The sequence below is a fragment of the Balaenoptera borealis genome, assembly GCF_965194805.1.
Source record: "Balaenoptera borealis genome assembly, chromosome: 10".
Lineage (NCBI taxonomy): Eukaryota > Metazoa > Chordata > Mammalia > Artiodactyla > Balaenopteridae > Balaenoptera > Balaenoptera borealis.
The window spans coordinates 2,371,632-2,396,242 of NC_138874.1; the positions used below are offsets into that span (position 1 = coordinate 2,371,632).

At 37.5% G+C, this 24,611-nt stretch overlaps 1 pseudogene across 1 annotated transcript in view; it reads right to left on the reverse strand.

The window, feature by feature from the left end:
* Positions 1 to 24,611, reverse strand: part of LOC309604753 (macrophage migration inhibitory factor pseudogene) — a 155,159-nt pseudogene that overhangs the window by 58,565 nt on the left and 71,983 nt on the right. Inside the window, exons 3-5 of the transcript XR_014249612.1 lie at positions 23,017 to 23,113; positions 6,743 to 6,863; positions 1,130 to 1,224 (exon numbers count right to left, since the gene is read on the reverse strand). The product of XR_014249612.1 is annotated as a macrophage migration inhibitory factor pseudogene (transcript). The remainder of the gene's footprint in view (positions 1 to 1,129; positions 1,225 to 6,742; positions 6,864 to 23,016; positions 23,114 to 24,611) is intronic.

Sequence of the window (24,611 nt, forward strand, 5' to 3'; positions counted from 1 at the left end):
TTTAACCCAGGTCACAGAGCAAGTAGATGGCAGAATCCAAGGGTAATGACTAACGTCTTTCTGTTATTTTCAGTTATTCTTCCCTTTCAATAAATATTTAAAGGGTGCTTTTTAAGAGTCAGGTTTTGTACTAAGCGTGGGAATAAAGGGGTGAAAACTGAAATTTCTGCATTCAAGAGGTTCACAATCTTCCAGGCTAAACTGACAAATATACAAGCCATTTTAATGCAGTTTGTAAAGGCTTAATAAAGAACACAGAAAGAGCACAATCTCAGGGAAGGAAATGAGTGGGCATTAGGAAAGACTTCCTGAAAGAGGTGATCCTTGAAAAGGCTTTTCAAGAACAAGTAGGAGATCATCAATTAGATATCCAGGGTTTAGTGGGAAAAGCAGGTGCAAAGTCTTTGTGGCAAGAAAGTCTAGGTCTCCTTTAAGAACCGGCAAATGGGGTAAAGGGCACAGGTGAAGAAGAATTAACAGAGAAGCTGTAAGGGTGGGTAGTACTACATTGTGAAAAACTTAAAAAAAATACTCCCCTTCCCACCATGGTAAGGAACAGTTGAAGCATTTGAGCCAGGTTTGACCTAATCTAATTAACATTTTAGAAAGGTATAAAATGAGGAGATTCAATTAAATGGAAGCTGAGATGCTGAACAACAGTGACCATCATATTCAAGGCACTTGTTAATATTTTGAGGTTTAAAAATACAAATTATACATTTGTCCTTACATTTTTTCATCTTATGTCAGAACTCTTTTGGTTGCAAGGAGCAGAAAGCCAATTCAAACTAACTTTGGCCAAAGAAGGAGAATCTATTGATAATCACAGGGATAAATGGTTTCAAGGCAAGCTGGATGCAGGAGCTCAAATTATGTCATTAAGGGTCTATCTCTACCTCTGACTTCTGACCTTCTCTTACTGGACTCATTTCAGAGAGCTTTCTTTCATGTTGAACCAAAGATGACCAGCACCATCTCTAGGTTTACATGGACTTTACAAGTAATAATCCCAGAGAAAAGAGCATGTCATGTCTCCCAGCATCCTTATGATTCAGAAAAAGGGTTTGGTTTACCCATGCCCAGCCATGGACCACTCTGTTCACAGGGATAGGGTAACTCAATAGCTTACCCGAGTTATACATCCACCTCTGTAGTAGAAAAAGTGGAGCCATCCTCATGTGTTGGAGTTGGGCTATTTTTTGAAATAGGGAAATGATAGATTTTCTGAAATGGAGAATGGTAGGTGAATATAGCAGATCTCCATTACACCAGTGCATACAAATCACCTGAGGATCTTGTTAAAATGCAGATTATGATTCAGTAATGTTGGGGTAAGATCTGAAATTCTGTATTTTTAATGAGCTCCCAGGTAATACTGCTGCTGCTGCTGCGTGGACCACATTTTGAGCAGCAAAGCACTCTACTATCTATTGAGGGAGCTAAGGTCAGCATGTGGAAAGATAACCATAATGATAAAAAGTACAAATGGTAATTCAAGATGATGACAGAAGGCATGTGGAAAAAGGGAATGTCACGCAAACTGTAAAGGCCATAGGTAGCTTAGGATTTCCAAGAAGAGAGTTTCCTTAAGCTACATCAGCAGTTTTCAAACCATGGTCTGCAGTTTGACATGGGACCTTTTCAAGAGGTCCATGAGGTCAAAACTGTTTTTTAATGATAATCCTAAGATGTTATTTGACTGTTTCCTGTTAGCACATGTAGTAATGATGCAAAAAGCAATGATGAATCAAACATATGGTACCTTGGCATGAATCAAGACAGGGGCATCAAATTGTATAGTAGTCATAGTATTTATCCTGACCGTGTTCTCATGAAAAGAAAAGAAAATGGCACTTTCACTTAAGAATGACCTCAATGAAGCAGTAAAAATTATTAATTTTTATGAAAGCCCAAGCCCGGATTTTATTCAGTCTTTTTAATACTTTGTGTGGTAAAATGGGAATTATACATAAAACAATTCTGCCGCATCCCAAAGTATAATGGTGTCAGGAGGAAAAGCACTTGTGTGATTGAGTTATAAGCTGAAGTAGCCACTTTTTTTATATGGAAAATATTTATTACTTGAAAAAGTGACTAGCAGATAAACTATGGTTATTCTAACTTGGGTATCTGAACATTTTCTATAAAATGAACAAGTAAACCTACTTCAAGAAAACAAATGATAGCATTCATTTTTAATGATAAAGTTTGAGCTCTCAAACAAAATTAGAACTTCTGAAAATGTTTAACAGTCACCATGAGCTTCACAGCATCTCAATTTTTAAAGGCTTTTCTGATGAGAATGAAGCTATATTAATAAATGTGATTTTTTTCCACATTGCTGTGTCATCATCTGGGTGGTTTACATAATTCAGTGACTCAAATTTTCCAGATGGTCAATGCATAATGTTACCAAACTATGCATGGGTAAAACACCCAATGGAAGTGCAAGACAGGCCTATAGATTTAACTATAACATGTACAAAAATATCATTGATATGGTTTCAGATTCCATATTGCAATAAACCTGTAACAAACCACCACTTGCTGGGTTTGAGTGTAGTATCAAAGAAGAATATCCAGAAATGTCAAAAAAAAGCTATTAAAATATTCTTCCCATTTCAAAACATATAGTATATCTGTGAGGGCCAGATTGTTTTCTTGTACTTCAACCAAACATATATTGCAGCAGACTGAATGTAGTAGGTGACATAAAAACTCAGCTATATTCTCTGAAATCAGACATTAGAGGGATCTGTAAAAATGTGAAACAAAGTCACTCTTGTCACTAATGATTTTATTTATTTATGGCTTTGGAAAATATAGTTATTTTTTCCTAAAAGTATGTCATTTATTTTAGCATGCATTTGATTTAATGTTATTTTTAATGGCATAAAAATAGAACTTAAAAAAATTTTCCATTTCAAGTGTTCTAATTCTGTAAATATTTATTGATATAATCCACATTAAAAAAGCTCTTGGGGTACTTAATAGTTTTTGAGAGTGTAAAGTGGTCCTGAGACTAAAAAGCTTGAGAATTACTAAGCCAGGCTTATCAGAAAAACTTAAGATTGCTAGTTTTTTACTGCCATTTAATTATGGGTATATTATAATAGAGCAAAAGCATGGATCCTCACTCTTAGAATAAGCTTCTGTCATCTAGTTGGGCAGAAGCTTAGTTAATTTCTTAGATATGGTATTTGGAATAGAGTCTATGCTTTTAGAATCTATCAGACAAAAAATAAAACAACCTCCCCAGAACACCCTTAAGTAAATGTAGTTGGTCTTATTTAAATGCCACTGAATAGAATGCGGCATTAATGTTTGCCCCTTTGTTTAAAATGTGATTCTTCAAAACAAAATTTAGAGATCAAGTCTCTCACATTTTTGAAATAAATGCTATTTGGCAGGGCTTCCATTTGTCCTAGTCTTTCTATTGCTTTTTGGGATGTCAAAACACCCTTAAACAGCTCTTTAGGGTTAGAAGTTCTCTTTTTTTTTGGCACTTTGCCTTCCCTTCTAATGCTACTAAAGGTTGGATCATTAGAAAGTTGACCGATAGATATATTCCACCCAAGGTTATCACCTCAAGATGAGGTTATGAAACTCCTTATATGGACGGCCATATTCCTTCTACCTGAAAATAAAGCTTTAGAAAAATAAAACTTTAGGGCTCTGTACAACAAGGTTTGTACCACTTATTATATTCCAAGTAATTTTCTAGATGCTTTACAAATGTTGACCCATTTAAATCTTGTAACAAGGGCCAATGAAATTGAAGGACATAGAGGTTAAGTTACTCATTCAAGGTCACACAGCTGTTGCATGGTAGAGAGTCCAGACAGTCTGACTCCAGACGTGTGTCATTAACCAGGATAGTATGCTGAAATAGTGCTTTAATTGGGGATAATTTTAAAAATAATATTTCAAATGAAGAGTTGCTTGATTTGGGTGGACATAATCTTAATTAAATTTACTTGTGCTTTGGACAAATACGCTTATGCTTATAAAACTTCTGCGAAGAGATTCAGGAGCAACTGAAGGCGCAGGGGATAGAAGTTGCAATGATTTGGAGCTGCCAGAAATCTAGTTATGCTGCTCAAACTCTGCCAGTAAAATACCCAAGAATGGCAGAAGTATGAGAACCCTGGTACTAGTGACAAATGCCTTTGAAATTTCATGCTTTCTTTTGTAAATGTTCTTGAATTCTTCAAACTATAGTACTATATTTTAATACAAAAATCATGTTTTAAATGACTCCTCATTGAAAATAAAGGATGCTCCAAGAAGACCCAGTTACTACAGTTCTTTGTTGCTTGAAGTGGTTCCTACCACACTGTCCCAATCTTAGAGAAGCCGGTCTCCACAGAATACTTCTGGAAGGCCCTGGAGGATTATCTCCTTTTTGTCTCTCTTCTTCATGCACTATTGTCCAGGGACTCTATACAAGTCCGAACTTGGTTACATAGCTCTAAAATAAAATGACAGTAAGAGAGTGCGGGGAGCGGGGTGGGGGTGGGGGACTCTGTAAGCTCGATAAGTTTGGCAAAGCCATTGAATGGTCCCCCTTTCATTGCTCCTTTTAATTTAAACCCGTAGTTATGGAGTCAAATATCTAAAGAGACAAGGCAGGCAACAAGAATGAATGAACCAAGCCAGGTAGGAAATGTTGGGGACTCGGGCACATGTGCTATTTAATGTGGGCTGCACCACATACCTCCAGCCCAGTAAGAATGGGTCCAGATTTGCCAGGTATCCTGATTTTTTAAAAATTAGAGACATAAGGATTTCTATTATTATCTAAAATATTTTTAATTTTAGTAAATAATTCCATTTTATAAAATATGTGGCCAACCAAAAGAGTTTCAGGCCTATGCTGTACATTCTTGTTTAATGTACAACATTGAAAATATTAAAAATATTTTATTAAATTTCTATTATTTCTATAAAACTATTTTTAACACTTTATTAAATTTCTATTACTTCTAAATTTCTAGTATTTCTATTATCTATTAAACTTCTATTATTATCTACAATAAAATATTTTTAATTTTAGTAAATAATTCCATCTTATAAAATACGTGGCCAACCAAAAGAGTTTCAGACCTTTGGCCTATGCTGTACATTCCTCCCAGAAACCCCATAAATGTGCAGCATTCACAGTGCACAATTGTTTACGTCTTTGGTTGGAAGATGGACACTCTCTGGCAGTGTGTGTTTCAGGGACAGTGTGAGAAGAGAAACTTTTGTCCTCTGATCATATTAAAGTTTTTGTTTCTGACTACTTACAAGTCCCAAGAGGGAGAATTAAGATGACTCTTCTTAAACAGGATAAAGAATGACCTCTTTATCACGTTTATGGTATTATCCTCTGAGGATCACACATTTCTTTTGTTCTTTCTTTAGTGTAAAACGGGAACAACTGTTTCCCATCCTCTGAAAAAGTCTTCTTGTATTTTGAAATAGCTATTAAGGCTCTCCTTGCTCACATCTTTGCTCTCTTCAGACAAAATAACCCCACATCCTTCAACATTTCCTCAAGGATTTCTTTTCTTCTTAAATTTTAATTATTTTCATTATAAACCTCTGGACCCTCTCCAAGTCTCCCATATCTTGCTTATAATGTGGTCACAGTGGAATGACTCGTCCTCATAAAATCTCAGCCAAAACTAAGTACAGATAGAAGATTATTTGCAGTTACTGCATGTTATGTCTTTGCGTGACTGTCAAATGGCATTGCATTTCTGACCGATACGTTAACCTGTAATCTGCTCCAAGCCCCGTATCATTTTCAAAGTTTTTATGCATAGCCAGTTTTCTTCTTATTCTCATGACATAATTTGTGACATTTACTGCCTTATCGTTCATCCTATGTAATTTTCTTTCTGTTTACTCTTTTCTCTATACCCAGAGTGCTGGAACTTTAATGCCAACATCTACATAGTGCCCAGTACACAACAGGTCCTTAAGATATGTTTACTGAGTGAAATAACTCAAATACGATTTAGGCAATATTCCCACTAAAAAAATTTTATTGAGTCTAGTAGAAGTTTCTGGTACCTTTTTCCAAACTTGACTAAAGATCTGGATTCTCTTTAGAGAAAGATCTGTATAAAAGTCTTGGCTCCTGATTCTTAATACCTATTTGACTTGGATAAGTTATTTAAATTCCTTAAGCCTTTGTGTCTAACCTATAAAATATGCATAACAGTATCTATCTCAAGTTATTGTGACATTTATATTGAGACATTGCATGTAAAATAATTGGAAGTGTTCTTAGTATATAACAAATCCCCCCCAAGATGCTAGATTAAGAAAAATATACTGTCCCAAACAGAGTTCTATATCTGAATAAGTTAAAGAGGAGATTATTTCTTCTCAAGTTTTCCCTTCTAAAAGGTCTTATGCCGGAAGTTATTTCTGGACTCTAAGAATCCTTGTGCATGGTATTCTCTCTTGACACTTCACTTTCTCATCTTTCTGCTCAAATTGAACACAAGCGTAAATGTTTAGTCCCAGTAAAATACTCACTACACAATGTTAGCATCTCAAAATCATCAGTAGTTTTAGTTTCATCTTTTCCTATATCTTCATGAGCTAAAGATCTAAATGGAAGATAAAGAGTCCACTGACACAAAAAGGAAATGTATAACTGCTACTGAAATATTTTAAAGAAGAATAAAAAATTTGAGCATTCAAAGAAGACGCCTGGTCCCAATGCAAGGAAAGAAGCAGGTCTTACCCAGACTGTGCTCCAAAGAAGGTGCTGGATAAGTGTCTCTTGGCTGATGGTGGTGGTGATGGTAGTGGTGGTGTTGAAGTCGTGGACAAGTTCCCATGTCACAGAAAACAGGGTGTAGCCACTAGAGGAACAACAGAGTGTTAAGTATCCCAGTGAGTATCAGACTACGGCACATCTTTAGGAATGACAGGAGAAGCAAGAGGAAATGACAGTACAGAAGTGATTCACAGCAACAGGAACGTAACAAACCGTCAGACTTCATGGATGTTAAAATTCACAGTTCTAAAATGGTCACCAACTTAACTCCTGAAGTGTGTGTCTCAGCAGAAATTGTAGTTTAAAGTGAAGATTTACAGTTTCTTTAGCAGGAGGTGAGTTGCTTAGGAACAAAACTTTTATAAGGCTTATTAGTTGTCAACAAATAATAGCATTTAGGAATGTCATCTGTTAGCAAAAGTGGCTATAAGGTGATAACTCACATAAAGTTTATATTAAGCTTAGGGCTCATTAGAATAATTTTTGTAATCCAGATGACCTTGCAAGCAATTTTCATTTTTAGCCACTACAGTGAATCATTTCATTTCCTACTCAGAACTACTTCAAAATTATAATGTGTCCCAAGGACACACTGAACTTTATTTTTATACCTTCTCCGTGAAAAAGGTTGTTGACAATGAGATAAATAAAATCATAAGATCCTATAATCATCACTACTACTATTAGGCTCACTGATTAGGATAAATCAAATAATGAAAAGATTACATTTTTTCATATTGAGGAATACAACACCTTTGAAATTATAATATATTACTAGCCTAAACATTTGTGCCAATTTGTTGTCTATATTGACTTGGGATGACTGAATATAAAATGCCTCAAAAAATAGTGAAACTAACACAGGTCTAGGAATCAAATGAAAGAATTTTGTATTAGTTCTATCATTTGTTACCTCTATACCATTTGTTAGGCAAAAACGTTGAGCCTCATTTTTCCCTTTAGTTAAATGGGAACGACTTCATAGTGCTATTTACTAGTACAAAGGTGATAATGAAGTTCATTTAAGACTCACAAGGGTTGAATGCACACATGTAAGGCTCAGCTACTACTACTATAGCTACTAATACTACTTTTACTACTATTACTGCTATGACAATGGCTACCACCACTGCTAACAGCATTATTCTTTCTTGGATTTGCTTCAAGCAGCTATTTCTCATCCTGGGTTTGCATATGATTAATATATATATATATATATATAGATAAACTACATATGCACATTCCTCTCACACCTATATAATTAAAAACAATGAAAGATCATGGAGAATGTGGTAATACGCTTTTATGTATTTATTTTTAATAAAATTAATACATATCAATTACAAAAAATGTCAAAAAATAATATAGAGTTTTAATGTAAAAAGTAAAGTACTTGAAGAAACAGAAGAATGACTGTCTTGTATTATTCTCTCCCAATTCCATTCCCCATTTGAGTCTGTTTTTTCAGTCTGCTGCTCTCAAGGCTAGCTGTTTTAGGAATAGAATATATACATTTTGAATGTAAACTGTTCTATACGAGGTAAGTTTCTACACAAGTAAGTTAGCAGGTAAGGGCCTTCAAATACTTTGCCTTTTAGTAAAAAGACAAAACTAACTTAAAATATTGTCATTGACAGACAGATTTTGAGTGCCTGTTAGACACGGTGCAGAGTACGGGATACACTGACAAGTACAAATTCTCAGCTCTATTTTTTCCTAAGCTTCCTGCATACTGTTTTTCTCTTCTATCTATGTTGACCATTATAGCATCCCTCTTTTTATTTTTAATAGATTTTACGATTATCTTACAGTTCCAACTTTGTAATTTATTTCCTCTGGAATGTGTTCCTTATTACATATATGAAGTCAATTCAATTACAGCAATCAAATGTACCTAATTTTATTGCAGGTTTCCCGAAGATAGTGATTTCCATCCATCTTAAATGGAGTAGCTGGAGATCTGAGAAACAAGGTAAGGTAGACAGGGCTATAAATGAGCCTGCCAAAGATTATCCAAGTGGAGATGCTACACCGAGGTAAAATCTGGTTGCTGATACTGACAGGACTAAAGCTATGTTTGGTCTGCACAGGCAGGGGTCATCAAAGAGTAAGGCATCAAGAAGACATAAAACATGCTTTCACTTAAAATGATAGCTTAAGCATGTCTCCATGTAAATTTAAATGACTATATGATAATCATGGAGATACCATTTACCACTGTTGTGTTACAGTGTTTCTAATGTTGCATTATAAATAATGGCTATGTGGAACGCATAAAGGTCTCTACATATTTGTGCTCATTTCATTAGAGCGGAGTCCCTGAGGTAAAAATTTAAGTCAAAGAATATGAAGAATGTAATTACTACATACAGTATTGCCTAACCGCCAGACTCACAACAGTTCCACTTACGGCATGGATGCTTGAGAGGACCCATCTCGCTGATTCCTCCACCTCCCCTCCGACTCCTCACCCCTGGTTTGGTTAATATCCAAAATATATAAAGATCCAATACAAATCAATAGCAAAACAACAAATAAACACCCCCCCCCCTGACAACAATATGATTTAAAATGGGCAGAGGAGGAACTGAATAGAAGACATACAAATGGCAGGTACAGGAAAATGTGCTCCATATCACCGAACATCAGGGTCCATGGTGCATGAAATGGTGCATGAAAAGATACTCAACATCACTAATCATCTGGGACATTCAAATTAAAACCACAGTGAGATATCACTTCACCGCTGTTAGAGTCGTGATAACAGCCACTGTCTAGGATTGGGAAAAAGAAAACCCTTTTGCCCTGTTGGTGGGAATGTACAATGGTGGTTCCTCAAAAATTTTAAAAAGAACTACCGTATGATCCAGGAATCCACCTTCTGAGTATATATCCAAAGGAAATGAAAACAGGATATCAAAGATATATTTATACTGCTGTGTTCATTGCAGCATTATTCACAGTCGCCAAGATATAGAAACAACCTAAGTGCCCGTCAACAGACAAATGGATAAAGAAGTTGTATATATACATACAATGGAGTATTATCCAGCCACGAGAAAGAAGGACATCCTACCATCTGCCACAACATGAATGAACCTTGAGGGCATCATGTTAAGTGAAAAAATTCAGAGAAAGAAAAAGACTGTATAATATCACTTATATGTAGATTTTAAGAAAGCCAAAACCCATAGAAACAGAGACTACAGTGGTAGTTACCAGGGGCTAGGGGGTGGAGGAAAAGGTAAGATGTTGGTCAAAGGGTACAAACTTCCAATTATAAGATAAATGAGTTCTGAGGATCAAATGTACAGCATAGTGACTACAGTTAATAATACTGTATTAGATATTTGCTAAGAGAGTAAATCTTAAATGTTCCCATCACAAAAAAGAAATGGTAATTATGTGACATGATACAGGTATTAGCTAATGCTATGGTGATAATCATTTTGCAATATATAAATGTATCAAATCAATATGCTATATGTCAATTACATCTCAATAAAGCTAGAAAAAATATTTCTATTTTTTCTCCTGTGAATTGCTGATTAATATGGAAAACCTTACACAAACCGTAATAGTTTGTTTGACGTTTTATATAGAAATTATCTCAACCCATTGTCATACTTGTATAACACTGCTTCCAGATTTTTTTTTGCCTTTTAATTTGGATTATGTTTTCTTTCATTTATAGAATAAAAAGTATTTTATAAATCAAATTAATGGCCATTTCCTTTATTGTTTGTTTTATTTCCATTAAATAATGCAATTAATCACAGGTAATAATGCAAGGTCACTTAAATAACTCTAAACTAATACTATTACCATCACAAGCACCACCACTACCATTTTAGTTTGGAGTATACCAAATAAAAAGTGAAAATCTGTCTTCATCCAACGTCTCCCCTCATCCAAACCCAAAGCAGAGATAACAGCCAGCAGTTTGATGTTTATCCTTCATAGCTTTTCTTTTACATGAATTTACAATCTCCTTTGCCCTCATCCTTCTCATCCTATCAGCCAATGAGCTCAGTAGATGTAACTTTCAAAATACATTTTGAATTCTCCATTTCTTTTTGTTTTCTTTTCTGGTCTGAGTCATCATCCTCTCTTGCAACAGCCTAATAATTGGTCTCCCAACTTCCACTCCATCTTCCCAACAATCCATTAACTTCATAGTTGCCCACAATGATCGCTGAAAAAATATGCTTTCCTTCAAAGCCATTGAGTGGTTTTCCATTACAATTAGGTTAAAATATACATCTTTAATCAGCTTAAAATGCCCTGCAGGGATTGGCTCCTGTCGGTTGCTCCAGTCTCCTGCTTTGACTCTTTTCGCCTTACAGCACTATTTTTTTCAGGTCCTTGGAGCTCTTTCTCAACTCAAGCCACATACTGTTCCCTCTCTTTGGGGTACTCTTCCCTCCCTATTGTCTATGCCTGACTAACTCCTACTCATTCTTCGTGTTCAATATTACTCCTTCTGATTTGTCTTCCCCCAGTTTCCCCAATCTAAATGGTATTTCTCTTTTTGCACTTTTCATTTTTCCTAATAATATGAACACCAAGTATTAATAATCATTTGTCTACTTAGTTACTTAATATTTGTCTCTGCCAGTAGACCAGAAGCTCCATGAGAGGTTCTAGTCACTTAGTGGAAAGGAAATATTATCCAGGATAGAACACCAGGTAAACTTCTAAAGTGTTGAAAGCATTTCATATCTTGATTTGGGTGGTGGTTACGTGATTGTATACATTTTTACATGTGCACAAGCATATGAATTTGTAAAAACGAAGATTTCTGAAGTTTATCATATATGCATGTTATTCTTAATGTTTTATACTACTTTTTTATTCTTTAATTAAAAAGTTGAATGAATTAAATCAAAGATACACATTTAAAAATTTTCATAGTAAATATCAGATTATCTTTCAAAAGCTGTAACAATTTAGGTTTCCACCAACAGTATATGAAGGTACTCTTTTATCCCCATGCCCTCATCAATAAACTCTTTCCACCAATATGACAAGCAAAAGATTGTATCTCACTGATGTTTAAATTTGCTTCCTTGATTATTAGTAAAACTGAAAATTTTTAATCCATCTTGGATTTATTTTAATGCATGATATAAGAATTAATTTATTTTGCCGATCCTGTTGTCTGAGCGCCATTTATTGAATAATTTTTCCCTTCCTCTTTGGTTTGTTATGCCATTAATCTTTATCATATTTTTGTGATGTCAATGGCCTTTATAATATAATAAATTCTTGTATGTAGTAGGATCTGTGTCTGAGATATCTATTCTCCTCTATTCATTTGTCTCTTTATTGTTGCACCAGTGCCATGCTGATTAAATTAACATAACTTAAAAACAATCATCCTCATTAATCTTCTTTTTCAAATGTAAAAAGGATCCTGATACTCTAAATGATGTCTAAAATGGTTTTGTCAAGTCAAAAATTACCGACTGAGATTTTGATTTGAAATTCACCTTAGGTAGGTTTCCTTGGGGATACAGACATTATGATGGAGATCTGCATGCAGGTAGTTTATTGAGAATGCTTGTGGGAATAACACCTGTGAGAGAGGGAAGGCGGCAGAGGAGAAGTCCAGCTATGATGAAGTTACAACAGAGGCTCCAGACGATCCCATCAGAGGCTATAGGGCTAGGATGATTCTTCCGGATTGACCAGAATTAAAACAAAGGGGCTACATTAACCAAGCAATAGATACAGGTTGAGGGAGGTCTAATGCACAAAGGCCAAGGCCAGTTCTTAGAGAAGGACTCAGCTATGAGCTGTCAGGCATCAACACTCAACCTCTGGAAGTGAGAGTCTTGATCCTGAATGGGGGTATGGGCGGTGCACCCACAGCGTCCACTGCACAAGCTTCACAATACTGCTTCCTTTTCCAGGGAAATGATTAGCCTTTCCTTTTATTCAATTTTTTTATATCTTAAATAACTTTTTGAGGCTAAAAATACAAAAGAAGACAATTGGAAAAACTGAGTAACTTTTCTGTACAATGACTGCTAGTCAAAAAATAAACTCAGTAGACTGGAATAATGAGCCCAAATCAACAAGGGAACTTAACAGAAATAAACAACCATCTTTTATTCAACATTAGCTAAAAGTATAACGTGGCCATTAAAAAAGACCAATTCTTTCCTTTGCTTCACTTAGGTTTTAAACTCTTTGCATCCCCCTTGGGTGACGAAGTAAACGTTAAGAGCTTCCTCTCTTTCTTTTTCCTGCTAAGTCTGCTTCTTTTGATGTAGCTAACAACAAACACCCAGCATTTGCCTGCACAAATATCTGCTGAACATCTCTTTCATCTCAGTATATGCATTATCTTTCTCCCTCCAACCCAGTCCTCCCTTGTGTTTTCTTGGGGCATCTCCAACTGTTCTCCCTCATAGCCTAGTTTCAGTTTGTGGTCAGGATTTACCACGTCTACCTGCCTCTTGTTTTTATTCTCAATGATACGGACAAAGTTCACATCAATGTCATTTGTTGCCCGGACTAATGTTGTAAATTTCTAATTGATTTCTATATCTGCAATTATTCCTGTCTATAACCAATTATGTCAGCGACAACACCATCATCGCCACCTAGGCTCAAACTCATTGATGATTCGCTATCATTCGTAGAACAATAAAATCTAAGTGTGTTAATATGGAATTCAAAGCTCTGTGCACTCTTGACCTCACCTAGAATTTTGTTCTACAGCCCAGCTTTATTGTACCACTTGCATTCTCATTCTTCTTGTTGGTACTCCTTTTCTATGTATCATTATCCATCTATAAATATAATTCTCCCTCTGTCCCTCTCTAAAGACAGTATATTTATCTTCAAGACTCAGCTCAAATGCTACCTCAGGGAAGTAGTCTTACATTTCCGCAGCAGAAATTAACTGTGCATCCTTCTATCTTCCATAGTAGTTTGTTTATGCCACTTTTAACATGCATATTGCTTTATGTTTATAAATATATTTATAATATATTTTATGTGTGTGTGTTTTCCTAACTAGACTGTGTTTTAGAAGGCAGATGTTTATTCATCTCTGTATGCTTCACAAAGCCTAGCCTAGTACGAATCTTCACTGTGCAAAATATATGATTGTGGAATATAATTCTGACGTTTAAAACAACAGGGATGCAGTTCTTTCATTCATTTGGTCCTCACTGGACTGCTTCTAGAGCTAAATTGTCCAATATGGTCACCACTAGCAAAATGAGGCTATTTAAATGAATCAAAATGATATGAAATGAAAAATTCAGTTCCTCGGGCACACCAGCCACACTTCACACACACTACAGCCACATGTGACGAATGGCTATTGGACTGCACGGCTATGGAACATTTCCACCATCACAGAGACAGAGTGCTGTTGGACAGCACTGCTCCAGCACGTTTGCAACAGAAAGCTTTCAGCTGTAAGTAACAGAATATACAACTTGTCTTAATTTGGGTTCCTCGAAAACAGACCCTAGACAAGGTCTTAGACACATGTGATTTATTTAGAAGGTGATCCCAAGGTCAAGGAAAGCAAATTTGAGGGGGAAAAAAAGTGAGACAGGGGGCCTCCCTGGTGGAGCAGTGGTTAAGAATCCGCCTGCCAATGCAGGGGACACGGGTTCGAGCCCTTGTCCGGGAAGATCCCACATGCCGCGGAGCAACTAAGCCTGTGCGCCACAACTACTGAGCCTGCGCTCTAAAGCCTGTGAGCCACAGCTACTGAAGCCCGTGCACCTACAGCCTGTGCTCCGCAACAAGAGAAGCCACCGCAATGAGAAGCCCTCGCACCGCAACGAAGAGAAGCCCCCGCTCGCAGCAACTAGAGAAAGCCCATGCACAGCAATGGAAGACCCAACGCAGCCAATAAATAAATAAATAAATAAATAAAATAAATCTATAAAAGAAAAAAGTGAGACAAGGAAGGGAGACAACCCAGCAAAAGGTGAGTTAATAAGTGGGTTTCTGCTGTGGGCAACTTGGACTCTGTTGGAGCCCTTCGAGAAACCGTGTGGAATGCATTTCAGAGATGGGCCACCAGAGTGGGGGGAGATTTAACCCCCCAGCTCCACTAAATCCCATTCCCTATTGCTTGAGGCTCAGGGGGAAGGGACTTAAATTCCTCCTCACCTACCACGTTTAGCACAGGACCTTCAAGAAGAGAAGAGGTTCAGGCACCTGAGGTGGAAAACTATCAGAGTGCTGGCTACGAGCAGATCATCTCAGGTGGGCAAAAGGGATGGGCAGGGGCTTCAAAAGACAGTGCTACACTCCTAAATAGGGCTTAGGCAATAACTAAAATGGATTGCCCTACATAAAAATGGCTGCAAAATGGAAAAATGAACACTTGTTAATTCAGTGGCTTCATAATAAAGGAGCCCTGGGTTGGTGGTTCTACAATAATCTTGGCTTTCCTCCTAGCATTTCAGGTCGTCTGCAGCACATCCAAACATCACCCCACGGGCGGGAAGGGGTGAAGCCCGGTCTCGGATCTTTTCTAAAGAGTGAAGAGAACTTTTCTAAAGGCTCTCCTGAAGACTTCCTCTTGTATGTTAGTGGCCAAGATTGCATCACATGAAGGTGGCAGGGTAATAAAATTGCCATGATTGACTTAATCAATATTCACCTCTTGGGTCTGGGGGCGGGGCTGCCTTTCTTGAGCAACTACTACTACACCCTCCAATATCTGAACAAAATAGGCCTCTGCTGGCAAAGAGAAAGCACAATTGGAATGGAGATGTGTATGGGCTACGTGAGCAGGAGTCTGTCACAGGAACAGGCACCAAGTTTTGAGAAGGATATTAACAAACTTAAAGGAATCTGGAAGAAAAGGACCAGGATTTCCAGGGCTGGAAAATGCATATTTTCAGTAGAAAATGGAACGAGGTAAATCCAGATCTTGATGTCATTAAACAACCAAATTAACCAACCCTTGAATTTTCCTCTGTCATATACAGAATAGAAAACTTAAAGGGTATTATGATAACTATCATTATTGAAGAAATACCATTGGATAGTAGATCAAGTTTAATTCTGATGTACCAGGGGATATAGCTTGAATCAGTGTGGGAGTTGTATATTTTTTTCATATATTTTACAGTCTTTTCTCTTTAGCAATTAGAGCTGTTCATAATAATATGATAAAGTAGTAATATCCTCACCAATATTTAAATTGAGCAAAAGTTGAGTGATATTAACAATGTACATTCCAATAATGCTTTATGTTTCTAAGTATAATTTCATTTGACTACTCTTAAAATGCTATAAGATGGTAGTGTGTAGATACTATTACTTCTATTTTCCTATGGAAGGAGTGAAGTTCAGCAAGCTTAATGATTGCTCAAATCGTGCAGCTAATAAATGGCATAGATGTGACACACTCAGATTTTCTGACTCAGAAGTATTGACAATTTCTAAAACTTTATAACTGTTAGGCTATTTAAAAAGTCTTATGTAATTAAAAATAATTTCGTAATAGACCTGGATTTGACTCTCGTTCTGCTTTATTTCTTATAACTAGCACTATTTTCCCAGGAATGCCCATCATTAACCATTCTATTTCTCTCTTCCCTTGATAACTTAAACTTACATTTCTTACAGCCCCTGCTGCTATACTTTCATGTCTTACGGATTCCGCCTGTCTTCCCCTTTAGCTGAAGATGCTTTATTTGGCATTAATCATTATGTAGATTTTTCCCCCTTTCCCAGTATTCTATGGGGTCCAGTTTGTGAATAGATACAAACACAGCTAGAGGAAGTGCCCTTGTTTCTCTCCTTGATCAGTCTGAATTTTCTTTCTTTCATGGAGTGGTCTGGTTTATTTCATGATTCGTTGGAACATAATAAACCCTCTCCTTCCCTTCCTTTGTATGACATATGAAGGATTAGAACTGCTGTTCCAGTTACCCTGTCCTCTGTTCTTAACTTCCTTACTGGGTGGAGGTCAGTGCCTCTGTACAGCCAGCACTCATTGAGTTCTCTTCAAATCAATTAGGGAAGTCTAATCTGAGTTGTGGGATCTTTTGATTTAGTTCTGGATGTTGCTTTATGGCTCTAACTTTTATATTAGTGCAAACATACTATTTCTCTAGTTCTTGAGTTGGAATTTTTTAACAATCACCAGAGCTTCAAACTTTGCAGGATTTGAAGCAGCTATAGGTACAGGAAAAACCAACTTCCCATCTCCAATATGCTTGATGCAGGGGCTCCTTCAGCTTCTTACAGGGGTTGCTTTTGAGCTAAGAAGAGTGATTGTTATACTGTACTGGTGATCTTGATATGTGTTATTTGGGGACTAATCCAAAGAGTACCTAAGAATCTTTAACTCCAGGTATACAGCAAAAAACACATGAAAAGATATAGATTAAGTAAATGACTTTCCAATTACTGCAGTGATGCTTGCTTGTTTCTTAATGTTCACTTTGATCTGCTATTTTCTACTAACCGGTGCTTTATTTTACAGTAGCAGTAACAAAAATAACAGTAAGTAACAGTAACAGTTACTGAGAGTTTACTATGTCTGAGGCATGATTCTAAACATTTTACATGTATTAGCACAAAAACTTGGTCAACAGAGTACCATTGGTATCCTCATTTTACACATTTGAAAACTGAGGCACAGAAAGATTAAGTAATTGTCCTAAGTCACACAGCTCTAAGTGGTGAAGCCAAGACTGCCAGCCAGCCAATCTAGCTCCAGAAAACCGTACACTTATTCACTATACTATTCTATTATTATTATTATTAAATGTACTCACCATGCTGGAATTTTTAGATGTATGGCAGGAAAGCACAAAAGAAACTTGTGTCTCAGACTGTATTAATGCGTTTTTTATTCCCTTCAAACTCCTGCTGTTTCAACTTGCATGTTTATGCATTGGCCAACTTTATTTCATTTTTATTAATTTCTACACTTTGCTACCTACCTAAAGTGTGTATGTGTATATGTACATATATATAAAATAAATTGTTAAAGGAGATATTCTTGCATAAGTCCTCTGTTTAGACCTCTAAAATCTTTGCGGTTAGAGAGTGTGCCTTGTGAATTTTCTGAAAGGTTGACTTGACCTGTCTTTGAAGGAAGCCCAAACCAGGAAGTAAAAGAGAGTGAGAGGAACAAAAGGAGGATTCTCAGTAGTTGTATGGACAATGAAAGCAAGTGAATAAGTGAGATAAACGGTTTAAAACACAAGTACTAAAAAAAAAAATAGTTTACATAGTACCAATATTCTTATCTAGGGAGAAAAAATTGGGAATGTTAGGAAATAAAAGCTAGTCTAATGGGATTAGAAATTTAGGATTAATTTTTATAAATCAGAGAAAAAAGAAAAATTAAATTTCTACAAAGAGCTATAGATATATGCAGGAAAGAAATTGGAATCATTACTACGGAGCTTCAGAAAAATAAAGGAGAAAGGAAGGAAAAGTCAAGGAGATGGGTAGGAAAAAAATGTGACAAAGCAGTGAAAAAAAAAAACAAGAAAGAAAAATATTGAGGGTGCCATATGATCCAGCAATCCCACTACTGGGCATATACCCAGAGAAAACCATAATTCAAAAAGACACATGCACCCCAATGTTCATTGCAGCACTATTTACAATAGCCAGGTCATGGAAGCAACCTAAATGCCCATCGACAGACAAATGGATAAAGAAGAGGTGGTACATATATACAATGGAATATTACTCAGCCATAAAAAGGAACGAAATTGAGTCATTTGTTGAGACGTGGATGGACCTAGAGACTGTCGTACAGAGTGAAGTAAGTCAGAAAGAGAAAAACAAATATCGTATATTAACACATGTATGTGGAACCTAGAAAAATGGTACAGATGAACCAGTTTGCAGGGCAGAAGTTGAGACACAGATGTAGAGAACAAACGTATGGACACCAAGGGGGGAAAACCGCGGTGGGGTTGGGATGGTGGTGTGCTGAATTGGGCGATTGGGATTGACATGTATACAATGATGTGTATAAAATTGATGACTGATTAAAAAATAATAATAATAATAAAAAAAAATTGAGGGTGCAATATTTACAAAGACATTCCCGTGATTTTTAATGACTTAAAGCCACAGATACGTAAAATGTGAGAGAAAGGCAGAATTGAGTCATTCCCACAGCTGGCTGCTGAAGGAAAGGCTGCAATGTTTCTTTATTATGACAATTGACCGGCCAGATAAATGATGATTCAGTAACTTACAGGTGTGGGAAATGGAGTGGAAATGTACAAGGGACTCAGCAAACTGTAAACCTGCATTGGCTTTATCCGTGGACTCGTGTTGAGTCCATCTACTTGATGAACATCCTTATCAGCCAGCAAATATAAATGACTTATGGGAATAATATTTCAAGGACTAATGACACAGCTATATCTAGTATTCTTCTAAGATCTGGCTTATTAAATATTAAATATCAAAGCTGTAAATTATAGTAGCAGCTTTATATAACTAAATTAAATTCAAACAAAACCTAATTTCCTTAATCATTGGCTGTAATCCTCCAGGAACATATGCTATTAACTCAACTACAAATGGCACTGAAATTGTATGACTTCAGCTAAGTTATTTGATATCAAATTCTAATCCAGGGCACACTGCTCTGTAAATCTCCTATAGGGATTTTAATACCTCTACAATTATATTGGCTTTTTACAGAGTAATCTTTTCATACTCTTATTTCTCAGTCTTTTATCCCATTTCTTTTTATTTTTTCTCTTCTTTTCTCTCAGAGCATATTCTAGGTCAATTTTTCAAAAGAGACTTCTGTGGAATTAAAACAAATTATCCCAAGTGATCACCAGAGTTAATATAACCTAAGATTCTGCACAGAGAAATAATTAAACTTAACTGGGAGTATTTATAGATCCAATTAACTGTCTATGGCCATGTATGTCGGGGCAAACCCAAAATAGTAAAAAAAAAAAAAAAAAAAAAGTGATCCATATAATTCTGCTCATTGTCTCCATGGCCAAATGTTTACCTTGGAGTTTGCTCAGTGATGAAGTGCATTGTGTCTACTGTAATTACGAACAAATGGCTTAAGTGAATTTATTTTGTGCTCTTCTTGGACAAATGTTACCCATTTTTTGAATAGTCCATTATGGTCACAGACTAAATAATATATGATTAAGAATCTAAAATTGCTTAAAGTAAAAGATTTTGAGAAGGAGAGAAGAATTAGTTCATACTATGAGGATGTACACAGCAGTACACAGATGGCAAAAGTAGATGCCTGGGAGGTTTGGGCTTCTGTTCATAAGCAGTGATGTGATGCATGGGGCGATTGGTCTTGATAGACACTTAGAAGAAGGAGAGTAATTAGTTCAGGTTTTAACCCTAGATGTCAGCCTTCCTCAGCGTGAGGATGGGGCGGTCCAGGACTGCCTTGAATCCAACAAGATGGTAATTCAAGATAGTGGGCGTCAGCAAGAGGAGATGGTTGCCTTCCCAGAGAGCAAGAGGTCATAACTATTCCCCTCTGCATCTAAAGGTTGAAAATTCTTAAATGTTATTTTCTCCAGCTCAGACTTTCCCAGCCTTAAGGTTTTTCCAGACTCATTTTTGCTTGCCTATCTATATCTTCACTCGGATGCCTAATAGGAAGATCAACATGAAGTCGGCTCCTCTGACAGTCAGGGTCTCGTCATGGGATATCTGGCATCCTTGAAGGTTAACTTTTGTCTAAGCAGGCAAGTTTAATGAGAAAACAGTTTACAGAGGTGTGGGTAGAATTAATGGAGCCAAAAGCACCCAAGGATTGGTAACATTGGGAAGCTGTCATCTCCTTTAAGCCTGCATGTAGGGACAAGGGCAAGGAGGCCAGAGAAAGATTTGAGCCACAGAACAGAGTCTATTTGATTGAAGCAGTAATCCCAGAAGGCAGTCACTGGCAGAAATGAGGTTAGACAGGAAGGGATAAGAAGGAATAAATTCTCCTATTTTTCTTTTCTCCTGTCTCCTGCTGTTACCTCACATATATACACATCTATGGAATACACACATTATCTATCTATCTATCTATTGGGGTGGCCAAAAAGTTCGCTTGGGTTTTTCTGTAACATCTTATGGAAAAACCTGAACGAACTTTTTGGGCAATCCAATATCTATCTATCTACCTACCTATCTATCTATCTATCTATCTATCTATCTACCTATATTGATCTCTTATCCATATAAATCATAGAGACAAATTCCTCATTCATATATATTTATATAAGCACGTATATATGTATGTATAAGTCAACTTTGGTCTATATTTTAAGTAAACATAAGAATCAATGTCTGTACTAGTTACTGTAGATATCTAGGCTGGTTGATCTTTACATGCGGCAACTGGCTTTGAACTCTTACTTCTAATAGGGTCCCTCCAATGCCTAACAGCAGAGTCCCCAAAGGCTGAGTCCTCAACCCTCAACTCTTTCTCCTTATGTTCTATTCTCAGAATTCAACTATTGCCTTTATGCTACTGTGGGCTCTGACCTCAAGGCAAGTCATAATTCATAGGAACAGTATTTGATTAGGAGTGCAGAATTTAAAATGAGGTCTCTCTTTTGCTATGAAAAGGTGTAGAATTAAAAATTAAATAGACTCACTTTTGCCCTTTCTTGATGAAAACTGAAGCAACCCAGACAAAACAAACAAAAAAGAGAAAGGGAGCAGGTGGTCCCTCAAGCTAGCAGTGAACGTCTAAATTGCATTCTTAACACCAGCCTTGGTTTGCTCTGGAATCATGAGTAAGTCTTGATCGAGTGTGGTTTAAGTCATACGTAACTCAAATGTTCCCAGGTCTCTCCAGCTTGTGGCTCTCCAGCTGATAGTAAAGTCACCAAAGGAGTCTTTCCTCAAGTCTCCGAGGGCCGATGGCTGTCAGGCATGACGGATACCCCCTCCGCCCTGTCTGGGGGTCAGTGCCCTTGAGACAGACGATCATCTCCACAAGTGCCAGGACTGCACTCGGAGCTTCACTGCCACTTGCCTCGGACTCTCTGGTCCTCTTCTTTCAGACAGCAGGAAAACGCCTTTCCTTTCTCACCCCTCTGCTTACAGGGCATGTCCCATGGTGGAGTGGCTTGGCTCCCTCGTGACAGCCGGTTGTAATCCTCACCCAAAGCATACAGGTGACTCAGGGCTGCAGGACTTACCCAACAGCCTCACGGCACCCGGGACCTCTCCTTCCTCCCCTCCTTGGGCTGCTCACCTGAGTCTGACCCACAGAGGCAGAATCCTTCATCCAGCTTGGTAAGCGATTTCTCTCAGGGGCCCTCCTACGCTTTGTCTCCGAATTTAAACTCACGACCTCCAACCCCAAGCCGCATCAGGCTACATCCCTGCTGTGGATGAAATTCAAGTCCTTTGAGACTTAGGGGTCCCACAGAAGCCTGGAGCGTGGCTAGGTCTACGAGTTTGGAATGTACAGAGTTGGGGGTGACTGTGGAAAAGAAAGAATGAACAGCCTCTTTCTCTCTGAAGTCAGGAGAGCAAGTTTCAGCAGCTCTGTACAGCGTGGGGTTGGGAGGGGGTGGGGCAGGGGCAGGGGGATAGAGAGGGAGTTGGAGGTGTGCGGGAAAGGGAACATGCTGGCACACTCCGTGCCAGCGTGTCTAAGCCTCAGCTCTGCCCTCAGGATTCCTTGATAGGTTTCTGTGGCCAGCCACGCCGACGTTTCATTCCTTGTAATCACTTTTTAGCTTATTCCATTAAGGATATTTTCATCTGTGACTAAATTTTTCAGCTCTTAGTAGTTTGAGAAAATGGTAAAACTTGTCTTGAATGCCCTTGACTCAAAATTGGATTTGGTTGATTCATAAGAGACTATTTTTGAAACTTAATCTTGAGTTTCTTATAAAAAGTACCACTGTCTATTAACCTACTCCCGACTGTTTCATCATTCATCACTCATTTTACCAACCCATCTCAGGGATTTTGTTGTTGCTGTTAGAAGGGCATCAATTTGATAGGAGTTAGTAACTTAGCAGGAGCTGTGTTGAGATACGATTTTTCTTGAGGCTCTATGGGAAACAAAGGCAGCATTGGTATAATTGTTGGATCTTGGGCTTGTTAAAAAATTCCTTTTTTTCCCCCCTACATTGGGGACTTTTAAAAAATGCAGCAGTAAGAATTGCAGTCAATTTCATGCTCAATACAAAATGTTATGAACTGAAAAGTTCTGGAGGCTTCAAAGAAAAGGAACACACGGCTCATTTTAAAGGCATAAAGCTTACCTATTCCATTAGGTAACTTGGAGAGTATACCTTCAGCCATTGCTGCAAAGTCTCCACAATTTCCTGAAGAAAGTTACTCCTCTTCAAACCACAAGTGCTGTTCAATAAAAAGAAAAGATGCCGTAGTCATGGTATTTGCGCAATATTTCTGCATTATCAACTTCTGACTCAGAAAGGAAAACAAAAAACAAGAAACCCTTTAGTTTCCCCAAGGAAAGTCTGTACCAATCTATTAAATGAATCTATCATTGCGCCTACTGGAGAGTTTAGAAATAGTGTCGGAGAAAAATTGTGCTGCTTTTATTTACAGCTTCATAGGTCATCTCCAAAAGCTATGAAGGCAGTACAGTGAAAAACTGAAACAGTGAGGGATGCCGTAGACCCCACTCTGCTTGGCTTTTCTTTAGGACTTACAGCATAAAGGTGGTATATTAACATTGAAAACATTTCAAGAGCTCTCTTCAACTTAGTCAAAAAAGTAGTTTTGCCCAAAGAATGAAAAACAACTCCTTACAAATATAGGGGCCTTGCAACAAATTAGGGTCCTAGAAGTTGTGTGATTAAAAAACACACACATACACAGAGACACCAGACACTGTGTTTGTTAGTCTAGTTTATCTTCTAGGCATGTGTCGATTGCAAACTCCTTAGACCTAAATCAAATCTTCTACAACTCAGCAGGTAGCACAATGTCAAGACATCAGGATAACCAGGCCGTGGCACCTGCTAGCCCTGCCGACAGCCAAAGATGACAAGTGAAAAAGCGTACACTCTCCCCAGTGAGGGAGGAGTAACCTCCAGGTAAGCCTATATGTATAGTTGGGTTTCTGCTAGAACCTCCAAATAAACTTTTTAAAATCAATGTTTTTTGTCATAACAACCCTAAAGATTCAGAGGAAGAAGTCCCCTAGCCCCACCCTGGAACCTAGGTCACTCGCTAGAATACTACCTGCATCTTTTCCCCATTGTGTCGCAAAGGCTCAGCATATGGTAAGCTTTCCATGAAATGGACTGACCTTCTCCTCTCTTTCCCAGTCATCCCCCTACTATTAGCAACTTTGCCATGCTGCCCCTGAAACAGCATGGGAAGATTCAGCAATTTATAATTTATAATCCAGCCCTCAAAATATCAGGAAGGGTATTTTGGGTCTACGCCCAGCCTAGAAGTTTAACAGAATGGATTAGCACATGCAGACAATTATTGGACTGATATACTTTTTTTTTTTTAAACATCTTTATTGAAGTATAATTGCTTTACAATGGTGTGTTCGTTTCTGCTTTATAACAAAGTGAATCAGTTATACATATACATATGTTCCCATATCTCTTCCCTCTTGCATCTCCCTCCCTCCCACCCTCCCCATCCCACCCCTCTAGGTGGACATAAAGCACCGAGCTGATCTCCCTGTGCTATGCTGCTGCTTCCCACTAGCTATCTATTTTACATTTGGTAGTGTATATATGTCCATGACACTCTCTCACCCTGTCACATCTCACCCCTCCCCCTCCCCATGGACTGATATACTTTGAATAAATTCCCTCTTCTGTGATAGTAACAAACGTCCTCAGGTAGGGCTGTGGTCATTACAGTAGTC